This window comes from Patella vulgata, chromosome 9 (genome assembly GCF_932274485.2).
Source record: "Patella vulgata chromosome 9, xgPatVulg1.2, whole genome shotgun sequence".
Classification (NCBI taxonomy): Eukaryota; Metazoa; Mollusca; class Gastropoda; family Patellidae; genus Patella; species Patella vulgata.
Window position 1 is genome coordinate 24,316,796 of NC_065887.2, and position 16,479 is coordinate 24,333,274.

The 16,479-nt window shown below is 35.6% G+C and overlaps 1 long non-coding RNA gene across 1 annotated transcript; it reads right to left on the reverse strand.

Moving 5' to 3' along the window:
- Positions 1-587: 587 nt before the first annotated feature.
- On the reverse strand, positions 588-15,946 carry LOC126831801 (uncharacterized). Its single transcript, XR_007684350.2, has 5 exons — positions 15,788-15,946; positions 6,274-6,421; positions 5,404-5,543; positions 4,379-4,499; positions 588-3,171 (listed from the first exon to the last, which is right to left on the reverse strand). It is a non-coding gene; the product is annotated as an uncharacterized LOC126831801 (long non-coding RNA).
- Between the last annotated feature and the right edge of the window lie 533 nt (positions 15,947-16,479).

Genomic DNA, 16,479 nt, shown 5'->3' on the forward strand with positions numbered 1-16,479 from the left:
TGAAATGAAATGGTGTTTAACGTCCTACTTCCCCGTGCATCCGGGCTAATGAAGACGGGCATAGCTATTTAATTTGGGAAATTTTGATTGCCTTCTCTTATTTTTAATTCAAACTGTCATGGGTATTTTTAGGTGTAAGCCAACGTATAGTTGTTGAACTGTAATAAGGAGGCACCGAGTTTTTAATTTTATACAGTACATTACGTAACATGAATCTGCAATATCGACCTGTTTCACACGGGATTGAACTTGCGTGCTGTTTAACGGTCGAGAGCGAGACATTAAGTAATGCAATGGTACTTCACAAGGGCGTTAGCACAACTTTTGTATCAATATATTACGCAATGTTTTGCTCGAGACCTTTAAAACTAACTTAACACACTATCCCGCATATAAATTAGTTTGATATTGGCTCACTGAGTCCAATATTTTCCGTATAAATAATGTAAGATCTGCTCAGTGTAATAATGGTACTTCAACACAAAAGAATGATCTCACATCTGTATTTTAACATGGCTAATATAGCCACACCTGAGATCGACAGACCATCTTCATCCCCTTGTATTCTTATTTCAAATAAACTCATGTTTACGCAGAAGTAAATTTTTATTCTAATCAAAGACAAGATAAAAAAAAGACAATTTTAAGCAGGTAACACAAATATTAAACCTAAGCATATAACACAAAAAATGAGTGTAAGATATAGAGAATCTCCTACCAGTCTTTTTTGATATCATTCGTAGATAAAGTAAAAAAAAACTCGGCAGAGATTTTATTTATCACCCAATCCCTTCTTACATGCACAAATAGATAAATATAATTCTTTGCTGTAGATTTTACTTTTACTGCACATTACAGCGTAGTGATATATCATTTTTTGACAACAATTCAACCATTGCAAAGTCCTTTATATTGACCCAGTATTTCCATCAAGGTCAATTGAATAACAATAGTTCATTTTTAATTTTAAAAAAGTTACTTTTAATAAGAAATGAACTGTTCTTTGAAAATAAAAAAAGTAGTTCCTTTTAAACTGACCAATCAAATTTATGTAAAGCGATATCTCCTTATGAAATATATCACACAAGCGATATCTACTGTAGAATGTATTATTGGGTGATAAATAAAATTATATATATTATTGTAAAATTGTAACTTAAAATCTTGGGATTATATATTCGTACGTTTCTTAGATATGTCATTAAAATAGCTTTCAAAAGTAGATGAATAATTTTTATTACGGAATGTAAGGTATAATTTTTTATTACGGAATGTAAGGTAACGGAATGTAAAATATAATTTTAATTATGGAATGTAAGGTATAATTTTCGTTTTCCTCAAAAGAAAAACTTTATCCAAAACTCTTAGAGTCATAATAAAATCAAGCTAAACAGTATCTTTTATTCCAAATATATAAAAGTCAGAAAAACAAGGCAAGTGCAGGTACATTCTTATCATAAACATAAAGAAAAAACATAAGATAAGAAAATAAAAGTCAATTTGTGTATTTGAACCGAATTAAAAAAAGAAAATCATGAGAAAACATCCTAAAAAGAAAATAATTTTTTTATGTAATTTTAATTGAGAATATACCATACATATTTATTGATTACGGAAAATAGTCAAAATTTCCATGTCCGATAATAGTTGAACCATAGTTTCTAAGCTCCTTCAATTCCTTTCACCGTGTCAATGAAATAACCCAGGATGGAGATTTTTCAAATCATATGAGCTAAGGAATATAGCAAGTGCATGTATTACTTTTAAACTTTGGCTCAGCGGGTAATCTTAGTTTATTTCTATCTTATGGAAATATCCAAAGTAGTGTGGTTAGTTAATTTTCTTTGATTACATAGTTAGGAACGATATTATTACCAACAATTAGATATACATGTATTCATTAAGACATACAAACTATAATATTATTCTTTCTGAAAATAGTATTATAATAATAATAATTTTAAAACCCCCGCCATACAAATTAATTTAGTTATCTGCAATATTGCCCATGCCTTTTCTCGAGAGGTGTTGCATTACTTCCATTATCAGCATAACGTTCCCAGGCAACCAATACACTCCCACATGCAGCACATTAAAGGGTGTCATCCAAGTTTTCAGGAGCTATAACCACGCAAGACAAACAATGCCAGAAGTATGGTAAAAAAACATCCCATACCCTCTTAGATGTGGAACAGTTGCGGTGACAGAGGCAAAAAAATGTATAAATTTGGAGAGCAACTCTAAATTTCGGTAAGGTTCTCTAGTATGACGAATACTCCAAGGGCTGTAAAATGTTTACAAGCACATGTCTTAATTCAGGACAGACATACGTACATGGCACTCAGATTTCAGCCTACCTATTACTTTTATACGATTGGCTGCAATTCAAAGGAGTTTTGTTTAGAGAATCAGATAACTTCAACCCATTTTCTAAGCAAATGTTTATTTCTAATTTGCGTCAAACGCATTTACATCGACAAGGGCATAAATTCCGATAGAGGCCATCTTGATAAATTCCAGAAAGTTTCAAATTTACTCCTGGAGCATTTACAAGAATTAAGAGTGGACTTACGAAATTGGTACACGACAATATACACCCACATGAAATGCTGGCCAATAAAAACCGCATTGCTCGTAAAAAAACAAATTTTAGGATACTATTAATAAAATTAAATGTTAATATAAAAAAATAGAAATTACAGTAGAAACATTTGTAGTAAGGCTTATTATTCTGGACTATGGTCACATACGTTGTATTTCCAAAGTTGCTCAGTTTTATAAAATAATTAGCCGGGTACCTATACCCAATGCCTTCTTTTTATTCGACGTCCAAATTCGAATCACACAATTACTTTAGTTTTAGAATATCATTTCCTGTTGTAAGTCCTTTTGAAAAAAAATCATTCTTATTTTACTAACTTAATTATAAATCAAATATTTTCCGAGCTAATAATTAATAACCATAGTCCCTACCGTACCTCCCCTTAGTGGCAAATATACTTTGAAAATATCACCGATAGCATTAGTAAAAGCATGTGTGAAACTACCCTGATGGTGCCACAAGCCGCCGGTGTTATCATCTTGGATACCTCAATTAATGTTGTGCGAGTATCTTCACATGAGCTTAATTTTGTACTCTTTGTATAACAGTCAATCCCTGTATTTAATGTGCTGTAAAACAAACAGAAATTCATCATTGTTAAAGGACCTAAGTCCGTAACTCAAAATCCTCCAAAATCTTCGACATCGAAAACACGAATTATTGGTCAATTTAAATCAACATTGATGAGGTAAACTTACCGGGAAAAGATGAGCTTCTGATATCCGATATTTAAGATAAAATAATTTTTTTAACATTGGTACAGGAATCGTGTACCATAATGCGCTTCAGCCCCAATTGTATTGAGAGACTCGAGGGACGAGGCTAGACACATTGCACCAAATCAAATGGAGTTATGTAGACTAGAATAACTAGACGCTAGAAATTTGCACTCGATTGAGATTGCTGACTTATTTCGCCGAACATAACTGATTTGAAATTGGAGTAAAAACGGAAACCATTAAATGTAAATCAGTTTATATACATTCATATTACAGTATTATATGCGTTGCGACCCACTTTTCTGAATTTCTAGGTCCCAAATGTTAGCGATTTAGCTCCTTTAATTACTCTAACAGAGAACATAATCTAAAGTGTGCACTGAGTAGGGTGAGGTTTAAAATATGCCACAGGTCGAGGAGTCGGGACCAAACTATCTGTTGGTCTGTGAAGCGTTGTAAGCTCCGGGAATACTTTGCATTTTTAATACATCTAGCTTTAAAAATATATTTCCAATTGGCAACTAATATTTTGCGCCCTCGGGGCCCCTTGCAAAGTGGCTTGAAAAACCAAACATTTATCATTCAACGGTCATATAACCCCCAAATTTAATAAAATTTTGTACAATTCTGTCCTTTTGTAGCGGCCTTTCGAACCCTTTGTAACACTAACCCATGTTGTATTAATTGTATTTAATGTATTCTGAAATGGACATCCAAGTAGATATCATATTTCTTTGGACTTTTAATGATTTGTTCTATAACATGGATATAAAAGATAATTATTATGATTTTATGTGTGTCATATAAAATAATAACATTTGAAACTTATATGAACGTCATTACTACAATTGGTTTATCTATTACTATATAAACTATTACTGATTTTGATCCGTATAAATTTCAAGAAGAAAATACTTTTATAGGCGGATTTGGTTTACCCGGGCCTTCAACTACAAGATAATCTGCCGGTGAATTCGTGTGAAAGAGAGGGGGGGGGGATATATTCCCCCCCCCCCCCAAAAAAAAAAAAATAAAAAAAAATATTTATCATACTTACGCGCAATAATAGGTTTGGAATTCGTCAAATGCCGCATCCGCACCCAATGCAGTAGGACTATTTTTTGATAAGCATGTGGCAATTTCTGAAACGCTTTCGATAAAGCATGTTGAATCAAAAGCTGAAAAGGTATTTTAGTTACTAAGCTATATCAATACACCAATAATTAGCTATTAGATAGATTTTTTATAAACAAATCACTGGAAATTGAATGAAAGGCTGTTTCAAAATTGGAAGTTATGGAAACGCTTAAAGATACATTATGTAAGATTTGGATAAAGAGCTAGCCATTCTTGCTATAATAGTTCGAAAATAGATAATTCAAAATGAATAATTTGAAAACTTCATTCAAATTACTCTATTGCGAGCGAAGATATTAGCCTTTGAAGATTTGACAAGATGTGTGCAATAATTTCAACCACCGTACTGGTTGTTCGAAACTAAATCGTGCTATTCCATTTTAAACTTAAATCAAAATATGGCTGAACTGTTCTAATCTATTTAATATCGGAGAAATCCGATGCCATCCAGGGTTGATTATTGCCTGGATAACGTCTAATTAATAATTTAGAAAACATTTCAGGCCTAAACAAAGACCTGCAATAGGCAGATTTAGCTCTTGCATAATGTATGTTTAAAGAAGCATTATGTAATATATAAAGAGTGGGTCGTTGGTGCTTCAGTTAAATTACTTTATTCTGAGCGAAGTTATCTGTGTTTGAAGTTTTGACATTTTAAAGTGGAATTATTAAATGACGTGGGTGTTTTAATCCGTTTACTATATCGACCATCCGATTGTCTATAGAGCTTATTATTGGCTTGTCATGTGAAACAATGTCTAAATAATAACTTATATTACATTTGACACCAGATTTGTACATTGATTTGTACAAAATTATTTTCCTCATATTTTGCATGACACCCAACACAAAAGCCTCCAACGGAATTATCATGGCGAGCGAATAATATCCTCTAAAGATCAAATTAATCTACTGCCATGTGTTTATATTTCAACTTATACTTACTATCAATTCGGTCACAGAAATAAGTTAAGGCTGACGCATACTTTTCTGCCGATGGGAAGAGTGTCTTGTAATCATCTGTTAGACATTTTAAAGTTGCATCCACTATACAGTTCATCAATTTTTTGTATTTTGAGATAACACTGTAAGCAAAAGAAAATTGTCAGCACCAGAGATACCAATATCAAAATCGACATTCCTCGATGTAATCCATTAATTTCTGTCGTACTTTTGACCCTGACTTTGCCTTCCGGTTAAAGACTTGTAGCTAATGAAGCGAAGCCGAGGAGAGAACAATGCGAAGTTACAGGTAATCATGGCTTCGACTGGTATTTCGTGTCCTCTTGCCATCGCATTGTGAACTCAATAGTGAAGGGAAGCAACAACGGATAGAAATTAAAACCATTTGTCACGGATTCTTGTGGATTGTAATTTCAAAACAGAAGCCGGCATCGGCTTTTTGGGTAATTTATGTTATCAATATATTGATTAAGATTTGTCCGTTCTTGGTGCCAGCTAATTTCAGTTAAAACACAATTGCATAGATATTGTAATTACAACATTCCTACAAAATATTTTTCGTGTGGTAGTTCATGACTTAGTGGTAGTAGTGCTTGTGGTTTAAGGTCATCGACCGTGGTGATATCGTGGACGAGTTTTTGTGTGGTTACACGACCATAAATTAATATATCCCTAGAAAGATATCATCAAACTTTATGTAGGGGTTTGGGAAAATATAATTTGAACAATAATTCACCACAGGTTACAAATCTACAACAGTCGGCCTAAATTCATCAAGCAGTTTTTAAAAAACTTAGAAATTTCAAATGTTAACCGACAAACAATAGTTTTGACTACCAGAATATTACTAACCCACACATCGATGAATTTTGACCGAAAATATTCAAAGCCGCTGCACCCGTTATTCCAATAGGATAAGTGTTCACGCAAGTTTGAATATCAGTCGTGTAACTGGAACATTGTTCAAGGCCAAACTGACCACTTGCAAGATTGCTGCATCCTATAATAAAACATTTAAACATATGATGGTAACTAACAACCCAATGGTGAGATTGATGTCCCCACCAATCCCAAAATAAATAGAGGCCATCCCTGGTACATAGGCACAGGAAGACCCTTATTCATTAAATGTGTCCCCGTGCGTGATCATTCACAAAAGTTTTTTTTTAATTTTGTCCTTTCACTTACTCTAAATGCTTGATTTAGGCGGCGGGGCAGGGTAAAGAGAGATAGCGAGAGTTCGCGCTTTAGCAGTGGGTTGGGGGGGGGGGGGAGAAAATCCACGAATTTGGACAGGCGGCCCTATTCAAGCGGGGAATGGAAACCATACCATTTGACTCAGTGAATGACCTTATAATCTAACCATTCGCCCACCCGCCGCGGCACTACGGTGGCGTATTCTTTATTTCGAATTATACTGTCAAGGGTTCTTTACGTGCACTATGGTCTACTTTCATTTTGAATTCCAACTGCCAAGGGGTCTTTACATTCACACAGATGCACCACTGATAAGTGGGAACCACGCCGAAAAATATCGATGAACATAATGAGAAAAATGTCACGGTCGTGTGCTTTATCCTTTATCATCAGATGGTGGGATGGGATGGGCATTCAAAGCGTTTGATTTTCTCTGCGTGAATGTATGCCTACGTGATTTGGAGACGATGGTGGCATCATGCCTTGTCAACTGTCAAATTTCCTTAACAGGAATCTGGCCAACCCCCTCCTGCAAAAATTCCTGGATCCACCCTTGCACTATAATAGGTTGATGTTTATTCAAAGTTTCATGAAGATATCTTGAATGGTTTATGAGATACGCTCCGGAAACAAAATTGTCCACCAAAAACTAAGTGAAATTTGTTTCCATCAAAACACAAGAAATAAAAACAAGAAATTTCAAATTATTAAAAGGCACACCTACTGTTATAGGTTGATGCGTGTACAAAGTTTCATAAAGATATCTTTAACGGTTTATTTGATATGCCCCGGAAAGAAAATCTTACACCAAAAACTAAGTCAAATTTGTTTCCATGGAAACACACAAATTATTAAACCCGAGAAATTCAAAAATAGGTTGAGGTGTGTACAACGTTTCTTGACTGAGTTACATTATTAACATTTCCCATCAAATAAAGCTAAACAATTTCGTTGGTCGATGTTTTGGGACAAAATAACTTTGTCTCTAATTCAAAACCTTGACCGAGTTTGATCGTGAACAGTTTATGCCTGGACTAAGTATAGATAATCTGTTTGACTGCTTGATACTTCTGAAAAAAGATAAATGTGCAATTAATTCATATGTGCCATCTATGTAGTTTGGCGTTAGCCTCACTGTTGGCTTGTGATTACGCGCCCAACAAAGTTAAAGAGGGATATTGAAATGGGGTCCGTCCGTCAGTCCGTCCGACCGTCCCAATTTCGTTTTCGGAGCATATCTCATAAGGGCCCATTCCTTTGTATTACATAATTTAACACTATTTGCGTACCGGGAGTGGCCATTTTGTCGGGAAGTTTCGGTTCGATATTCACAAAATACGAACTCAAACGTCATTATGGTGTAACAGTGATATATTTGAACGGTGTTTAAAATCGGATAAACATTATAACCTCTAGAGGGATCAAAAGTTAAAAACGTGAATACTAGTACAATCAAGGGGCATAATTCAGTACGTATGCAAGGTACACATCCGCGTGACATAGTTTACTCAGAGCGTAGTTCACAAATCCATCCACAAAATGCCGAATTGTTCTCTGTGATGGCCACTGGATTATCCAGAGAATGGCACACCCGTCAAAGATAATGACTTCTGGCTTCGGTAGTGTTCGAGATGACAGCTCGACTTGAAGTTTTTTCTTCAGGGTGGACTTTGTTTTGTTTTTGTTTTGTTATCCTCATGTCACCATTGTCTTCAAACATTGCAGTTGGTGAAGTAGCCAACTCAAAAATGAAAACATCTTTCAATAATGTCGCGCGAGGCCATCAATCCCATGACTCTAGAGTAGATGAGCTCTGCGTCAAAAGTGACTCCAGAACCAGGTCAACTGGATTCATATTCAACCATTTGCTTCCTCACCACATCAGTAACCTTATCAACATTCAGACTCGGAACAAATCCTACCAGATATTATATTGACTACACCCTCATTAGTTAAGTTTTCATCGGAATCTTGTTTTTCTCTGACTGATCGCTTGTCTTTTAAATCGGAAATCTTGCGAGCTGGCATTTCTTCCATGTAATAAAGGACCTTCTGAGAATCCGCGTTCATTTCTCTCATGGCAACCACGCCTTTCATAAGACGGCTGCTGGTGTGTAGACTAAGGGCCCACCTTTTCATTGCCGATGGATTAAGAGTTATTCCCACAAGTCCACCAGGTCCGTGCCAATACCTTTCAATGAACATGTCTGACCACATGCAATTTCACAAGCCAGGTTTATGGCTCATTACATGTTCACCTTTGAGAAGGCTAGCGATATAACCCGAGTATGAGCCGTGTCAATGCATTCACCTAATAGACACCTACACCAAGTTCTCAGCCAATCTGATCAAAGTCTCTACTTTGCCCAGAAAATTCTCAGTATTGAACTTTATTAAGTAAGGCATTGATGTAACGAAACTATACATAAAGTTTCACCACTATCACTCAATTAGAATCAAAGCTGTGTTCAGCCAATATTCCTAAAGAAATGGAATTTTACCGAATCTGTCTGTTGTCTAGGGAATTCTCACAAGTATGATAGGTTTGTAGCTTTGGGTTTCGGACCTTCAATTATCTAATTGGTCAAATATGATGTAAATAATTAGAGAGATTGGTTAATTGAGCCAAATGACATCAAAACCCACCCTTATATGGTAATGGAAATTTACTGGAAAAACTTCCCACAAGATATATGTTATCAACCTAGAATTGAATGTTTAGCACATTATGACTCTTTTTTATATAGCAATATGTCATTCATTCACTGGGGCCACGGTTGCTAGGTGGTTAAGAAGCTGGCTCACTAGCCTGGAGGTCGGGTGTTCGACCCCTGCATTGGCCGAGAAAGTTCATCAAGATTTTCCGACGTGGTTTCCCCTTGTCAGTAGTACAGAACGGAGGGCCTGACAAGGACAGCTGTCTAGTCCTTCGGATGAGACGAAAAACCGAGGTCCCGTGTATACATTAGAATGCACGTAAAAGATCCCTTAGCAGTTGGAATTTGATATAAGAGTAGGCGATAGTGCCGGTGCCCGGGCAAAATTTCCCTCATAGCACACTGTATGGCGTATGCCCGTCTTCATTAGCCCAGTATAGAAGCAGAACAGTAGGACGTTAAACCCCATTTCATTTCATTTTATTTCATTCATTCACTAAGGTGATTTAAGTACATACTACATATATGTGAATCTAATAACTTGCCAAAGATATTAATTTATACAATATAACGCCATTGTTTTTCTCTATTCCTTGTCTATAAATTTGAAAATAATGTCGCAACGACAATATTTCTACACATGTTTCTTCTTCGACTCATAACGGTGGACATATTCTCGATCTAGTGATAACTAATCCATGTGATATTAAACTGGATAATTTCTCTATCTCGGACAAATTAATATCTGATCATTTCCCGGCAAGTTTTAATCTTAAGATCCAGAAACCACAACCAACAAGAAAGACTGTAACATATCGAAAGTTTAAATTACTTGACACTAATAACATATCGAAAGTTTAAATTACTTGACACTAATACATTTAAAGTGGAAATAATCAACTCGGATTTCAATGACATTCAACGTATTCAAGATATACAAGAGAAGGCAACCCAATATCACTCTAAGCTATCTTTCTGAAATTTTGGACTCACTTGTGCCTCTTCAAACGAAAACATTTACTATTCGTCCCAATACGCCGTGGTTTAATGATTCTATTTTAGAAGCCAAAAGGGACCGTAATAAGGCGGAAAACAAATCTACATGTCCATAAACAGATTTATAAATCTTTAAAAAAAAAACAATGTGAATAAATTAATTGAAGACGCTAAAATTAAATTTTACTCTGATAAAATAGAAAATGGCGAAAACAGACAAAAAGACCTGGATTATAATGCTGGGCGGACTATTATCCCGGACAATGATAATGACACTGAACTTACGAATTTATTCTCTGATTTCTTTCAAATGAAAATACAGAAAATACGGACTGAACTTGATAATTTAAATAAAACAATTGACTTTAACGCTCATGATTTTGATAAGTTAGAAAATTCTGTTTATTTAGAAAATATTAACTCATGATTTTGATAAGTTAGAAAATTCTGTTTATTTAGAAAATTTTAACTTGGTTAGTAAATCTTTTGTTTTAAAGCTAATTAAATTGTCTGCTCCTAAATCTTGTTCATTAGATCCTGTTCCGACTCCTATTCTTACGGACTGTCTAGACGAAGTTATTCCAGTTTTTACCAATATTATTAATTCTTGTATATCATCCTCTACTATTCCCAACGTTTTCAAACAAGCTTATGTTACCCCTTTAATTAAAAAGTCTACACTGGACCCTAATAATTTAAAAAATTACAGACCTAACTTAAGTTTTATTTCTAAAATATTGGAGAAATGTATTGCTTCTCATATAAAGGCCCATCTAGATGATAACAGTTTATATGAACATTTCACAGTACCGAAACAGCTTTAACCCGGGTTTCAAATGATATTTTAATGGAAATTGATAATAGAAAATGTACAGGAAACTACTTAATCACTAAAATATGTACAAAAATGGATTCAGCTACCTCGAAAACGTATATTTTGACAGCAAATTTGATCTTCATGTAAAATTCGAATTTTCCAGCCAAAACTGACCGCCATCTTGAATAACCCCGAATATTGACTCAGAGGTAACGCTTATGGCCACAGATCACTAAACATTTGCCCATTGACTTTAATGTTAATTCTCGTCTCTTAGACCGGTTCTAACTTTTTCCCAAATTTTCGTTGGGTAGAACGTTTTCTACCACAGATGGAGCAACATGTGGCAACCTCTTGCCCAAAAGCACGTATGAGGTTCACCATGGAAAACATGAGATACACAAGCTGGAAGTAGAGACAAGAAACATGCAATTTTGGACCCTACCCTTTTCTTCGATTCTACACCAAAATGTCAACAAAAATCGCCACGCAAAAGGGGGAAAAGGGAAAGGGAGAGAAAGACTAAAAATAACTTTTGCCCTACATTCGTGGGTGACGGCGTAGAAATATTTGGTGAGCTGTGTCCTATATCACACAAGTTTTTATGGACTAAGTCTAGTAATTATTTCCCCTTATTTCATGATACGGATGTAGTGCTAGTTATAAATAGACAATTTTTTCCCTTAATTTTTTTCTCCGCTCTTCCTGCATTTTTTGTTTGACTTTTCGGTCTAGAATTGGAGAAAAGGGATCAAATTTGCAATTTCATAGCAGTTTTGAGTAATACAGATGATTTTACAGCGGAGGGATAGGAGGTGTAAAGTGTCTTTCTGCAGAGCAATTATTGTGTCGGAAGTGAGATTTTCACATCAAATCCCCGTAGCAAAATATCTCAACGGTAAACCCTCTACAAAATTATGATGAGATTGCCAAATGCGGTCCCCATTGCGCCTATACAGATTGGAACCAACGGAATTTTGAGCAAAAATCTACAGCCTGTGATGTTACAGCCATTTAACATTGAAGTCAATGGGTAAATAATTGCTAGTCAAGAGTCCGTATGGAAATGGATTCAGTTACCCCGAAAACATATATTTTGATACTAAACTCGATCATATGATAATTGGGTGGAAATCAAAATTTACAAGCCAAAACCGGCTGAAGTCTAGCTCACGCGCGCGGGTCAAAGGGTTTGGTAGCTGGCAGACCAGCCGCAATAAACTAGGTGAAAATGTTGTATGTGCAGGACAGTCTCCTCTACGGCCAGTTTGCATGGGCGTTACACATGGGGGAGTCCGGGGGGGGGGGGGTGTCTAAATATACTTGCCCCCCCCCCCCCAATTTACATAGTAGCCTCTAACTCCTATTTATTTACAACAATTATTAGGATTAGTTAAGATTCTTTATGTATAAAACAATGTACAAATTAAAACACAAACACTTATGTTTACTTTTTGAAATCCATTTATAATACACAAAATGTACAAAATACTTTAAATATCTATACAACTTTCTTGTAAATGTCAATGTGTATATGTATATAGTATTGTAGTTAACAAGGTGATTGTCAAATACATGTATGCATCCTCATAAACTAAAGTTATGTGATCAAGTTTTGTTTCATTTGGATCCTCCTCATAAAAATTCCCCTACTAAATTCTCTTTGTCGTATTGTTCATATTTCAAGCGTAACATTCAATATGTAAAAGTCATGAAAAAATATGAATACGGCTCCCCCTGACTTAAAGCTGAACTCCGATTACAAAACTACAGAAATAATCAAATAAAATAAATAACACCCTAAATAACCGCCATACTTGTTTTCAAGTTGTAGAACAATCGTGGCGATTGTACGGCATATAAAAGCAGAGGCAGGCCACGCCCACATCCAGTTCACGCCTTGTCAACCGCACTGTCCACATCCGGCTAGCAATATTTCTACTACCAATTACCTCCTGAAAGTATTATTGCTACACAATTATTATATCTGATCAGGTACATATTATTTTACTTATTAGACGAAATAAATAAACCACGGTGTTCTTTTGCTCTAAAAATAAGAAACAAAACAATAACAAATCTAAGAACACCAACCAATTATATGTTGTTGACATAACATCAAGGGACATAACTACTTCACAAGATGGTGAATATTTTGAAGTGAAAACATACTTCTTTGATGGGGAGAACAACGGTTTTATTGCTGCTTTAGATATATTTTGTAACGATAATACTAGACTTTATTACTAGAAATTATTTGGTGTTTCCACGCTGTTGTACAAACATTTCAAGAAATAAGAAAAAAATTGTTGGCGTTGGTAGATTTGTTAATGTTTGGGGTAAGACAGTTTTCTCATATTTTTAGAGCAAAAGTACACTATGGTTTACTTATTTCGTCTAATTAGTAAAATAATATGTACCTGATCAGACATAATAATTTGTAGCAATAATATTTTCAGTAAGCAATAATATTTTCAGTAAACTGATAGTGAAAAAACGTCAATCAGTCAGCTGAAATATTGCTAGCCGGATGTGGACAGTGTGGATGACAAGAAGTGAACTGGATGTGGGCGTGGCCTGCCTCTGTTTTTGTATGCCGCACAATCGTCATGATTGTTCTACAACTTGAAAACAAGGGGCGTATTCGAGACAGTGTTCGCGTAGGTTCGTGAACGACGGAAGAACACGAGAACACTTTCACGAGTCTCAAACATGAGAGAACGGTTTCCATGATAACAAGTTGAATTTTTAAATTTATACAATTTATTACTATAACTTGATTAGACTGTGCTACGCATAAATGAATACGCTATTCAGCATAATTTTGATAAATGACTCCGTTTTACTCCTTTTCACTTCTTTCGTTGAGGATTACATGGAAATGTGGCCGTATAATGTCGTCGTCCCGTCCGTCCGTCCGTCATCCACAATTTTTTGTGAAAACTCTACAGACAACATTTATCATCAGATTGTTTTGAAATTGATATATGCTGTTTACTATAGTGAGAAGAAGAAGAATCCTATTTAATTTCAATAATTTCCGTTAATTCCTTCTGGGGTTATGACCCTTGTTTCACTTTGTTGCTCCTTGTGAACGCTGTTATAATCAAATCTGTATGAAATGTATAATGTATCAATTAAATTAGCGAAACGAATAATCCTATTGAATTTCAGCAATTTGCGTTTATTAGGTCCAGAGTTATGCCCTTGTTTCACTTTGTTGCACCTTGTGAACGCTCTGACGACAAAGTTATCATCCGATCTGTATAAAATTTGTATGCATTATTTAAATTAGCAAAACAAAAAAAATATGTCAAATTTCAACAAATATCAAGGCCCTTGTTTCAGTTTGTAGAACCTTTTGTAAACCCACAAACGACGAAAATTATAATCTGATCTGTATGAAATTGTCTTGTAAATGCCCCCATTACCTACGAAAAAATGAATATGCGACAACCTTTGTCGACCGCCGGACGATTTAGCTGATGTGGGCGTATGTTTCGTTGCCTGGCAAACTATCTTACTTAATGTTATACTGGCCACACACTCACTACATGCAGTTTCCGAACGGTATTAAAATTTTAATTTAATAAATGAACTCATGAGATGCTGTTTTCTGGGCAGTTGTCGACGCGTCGACCATGTTTGTTCTCGCCTCACACCAGCTAACGAGGTAGTGTGGGATTTGAGAACGGCGACGTGTTCGTGAACGCATTCTCGGCTGTTCGAGACCGACATGAACTCATTCTCCGTCCGTTCTTTGCACCGGAACACTGTTTCGAATACACCCAAGTATGGCGATTATCTTGGGCGTTAATTTTTTTTTATTTAATTATTTCTGTAGTTTTGTAATCGGAGTTCAGCTTTAAATATGATAAACATTGTATGTCAAAACAGTGTTTACAGAAGACTGTAACTATGGGGGAGGGGGGCAACCCCAGTGGGAGGGTCACTCTCCCACACTCTCCCTATCGCGCAGCCTCGTGCCTCCGGCGTCACAGATTGTCAACATTTTATATAATTTCATTTGCGGACCCCCCCTCCCCCCCAAAAAAAAATTATATATTTCAAGGCTACGCCTCTGCCTGTTTGCGATCTTCTATGGTGCCGAGCACATGCAAGTCACGCGTAAGACTCACGCACGGGTTTACTCAAAAGACTGCCCGTACGGCGGGTTGTGAGCTAGGCCTAAGGAAGCCATAGATTATTTTTTAAAAATTTCTCAAGGTTGAGCGAACGTTTTGATTTTTAACATATTTTATCGAGCTCATTTTGACTCAGATTAAATACTCAAAACTAAAGATAAAGCAAATGTCACATTTGTAGGCCCTACTTATGAGTTTTATGTCATAGGTTTTTCAAATTTGAGTTGTCTAAATAAAGTGTTATGACTGCAAGTAAGGGCGTGTCAATTCGAAAAAAATAAACAACTAAATTATTAAGACCATTTTTTTGTAGATCCCAAGTCTCAAAGACACTTAACGACAATAGCATAAATATAGAGTTTTTATTAAATTTACGTCACTTCCCAAGCCGACAGAAAACCGTTAATAAAAAAGCACTTTGCCTCACGGAGTCTTGATTTATGTCTGTAAGTAAGACATCAATAATTAATCTACTGGTAGGGCAATGATACTGTTTTATATTCGTAACAAATAAAATAGTGTTTTACCTATTTGTCTATAAAAAATATACTTACCTACAATAGCAAATACTGCAAGAGCTCGAATAAACATTTTCGATACTATGATTTCGTTAGGACGGTTTGCCGGACGATCTTTCCAGGTACGGTTATTGAGCCAATATGTAACCCTCTGCATAAATCCAATTGCATTAACCACGCGACGCTTATAGATTTATAGCTGTCACGCGCAATTCAACCTACTTACCTAATATGGTAATAGTCCATGTTTTCTAAGAATCGAACATTGTGTAATATAAACAAGTTAGTTTGTAGCACGGGTGGGAAATCTTGTTCTTTTCGTTGAATATGCAGATTGTTTTCCTCTAGTAGACTAGGTGGAGCTCAACCGTGCAGTAATCAGACATGTCAATGTTATTGCACCGGTTTTCTGTGCATTATCAACGAGCATGTTCAGCAGGTGTCAATGTTACATGTCATATATAGCACGCTTCATTCGTTAACATGTTTAAAGCGATAATTTCATATTTTCTAAGAAAGTCAAAACATAATTATTTCTATGTATTTTGCTCAATAGGTTGTCAACCCACTATTATACGATCATAGGTTGATGATGAGTTAGTTGTATTTAACGTCCGCTTCCACCGAGGTGATATCACAGACAATCGATCATAGGTATTATTCTCCATCTTAAAAATCCTTTGACCCCGGAAATAATAACACAATTACCCCCCTTGTTTCTCTATTCC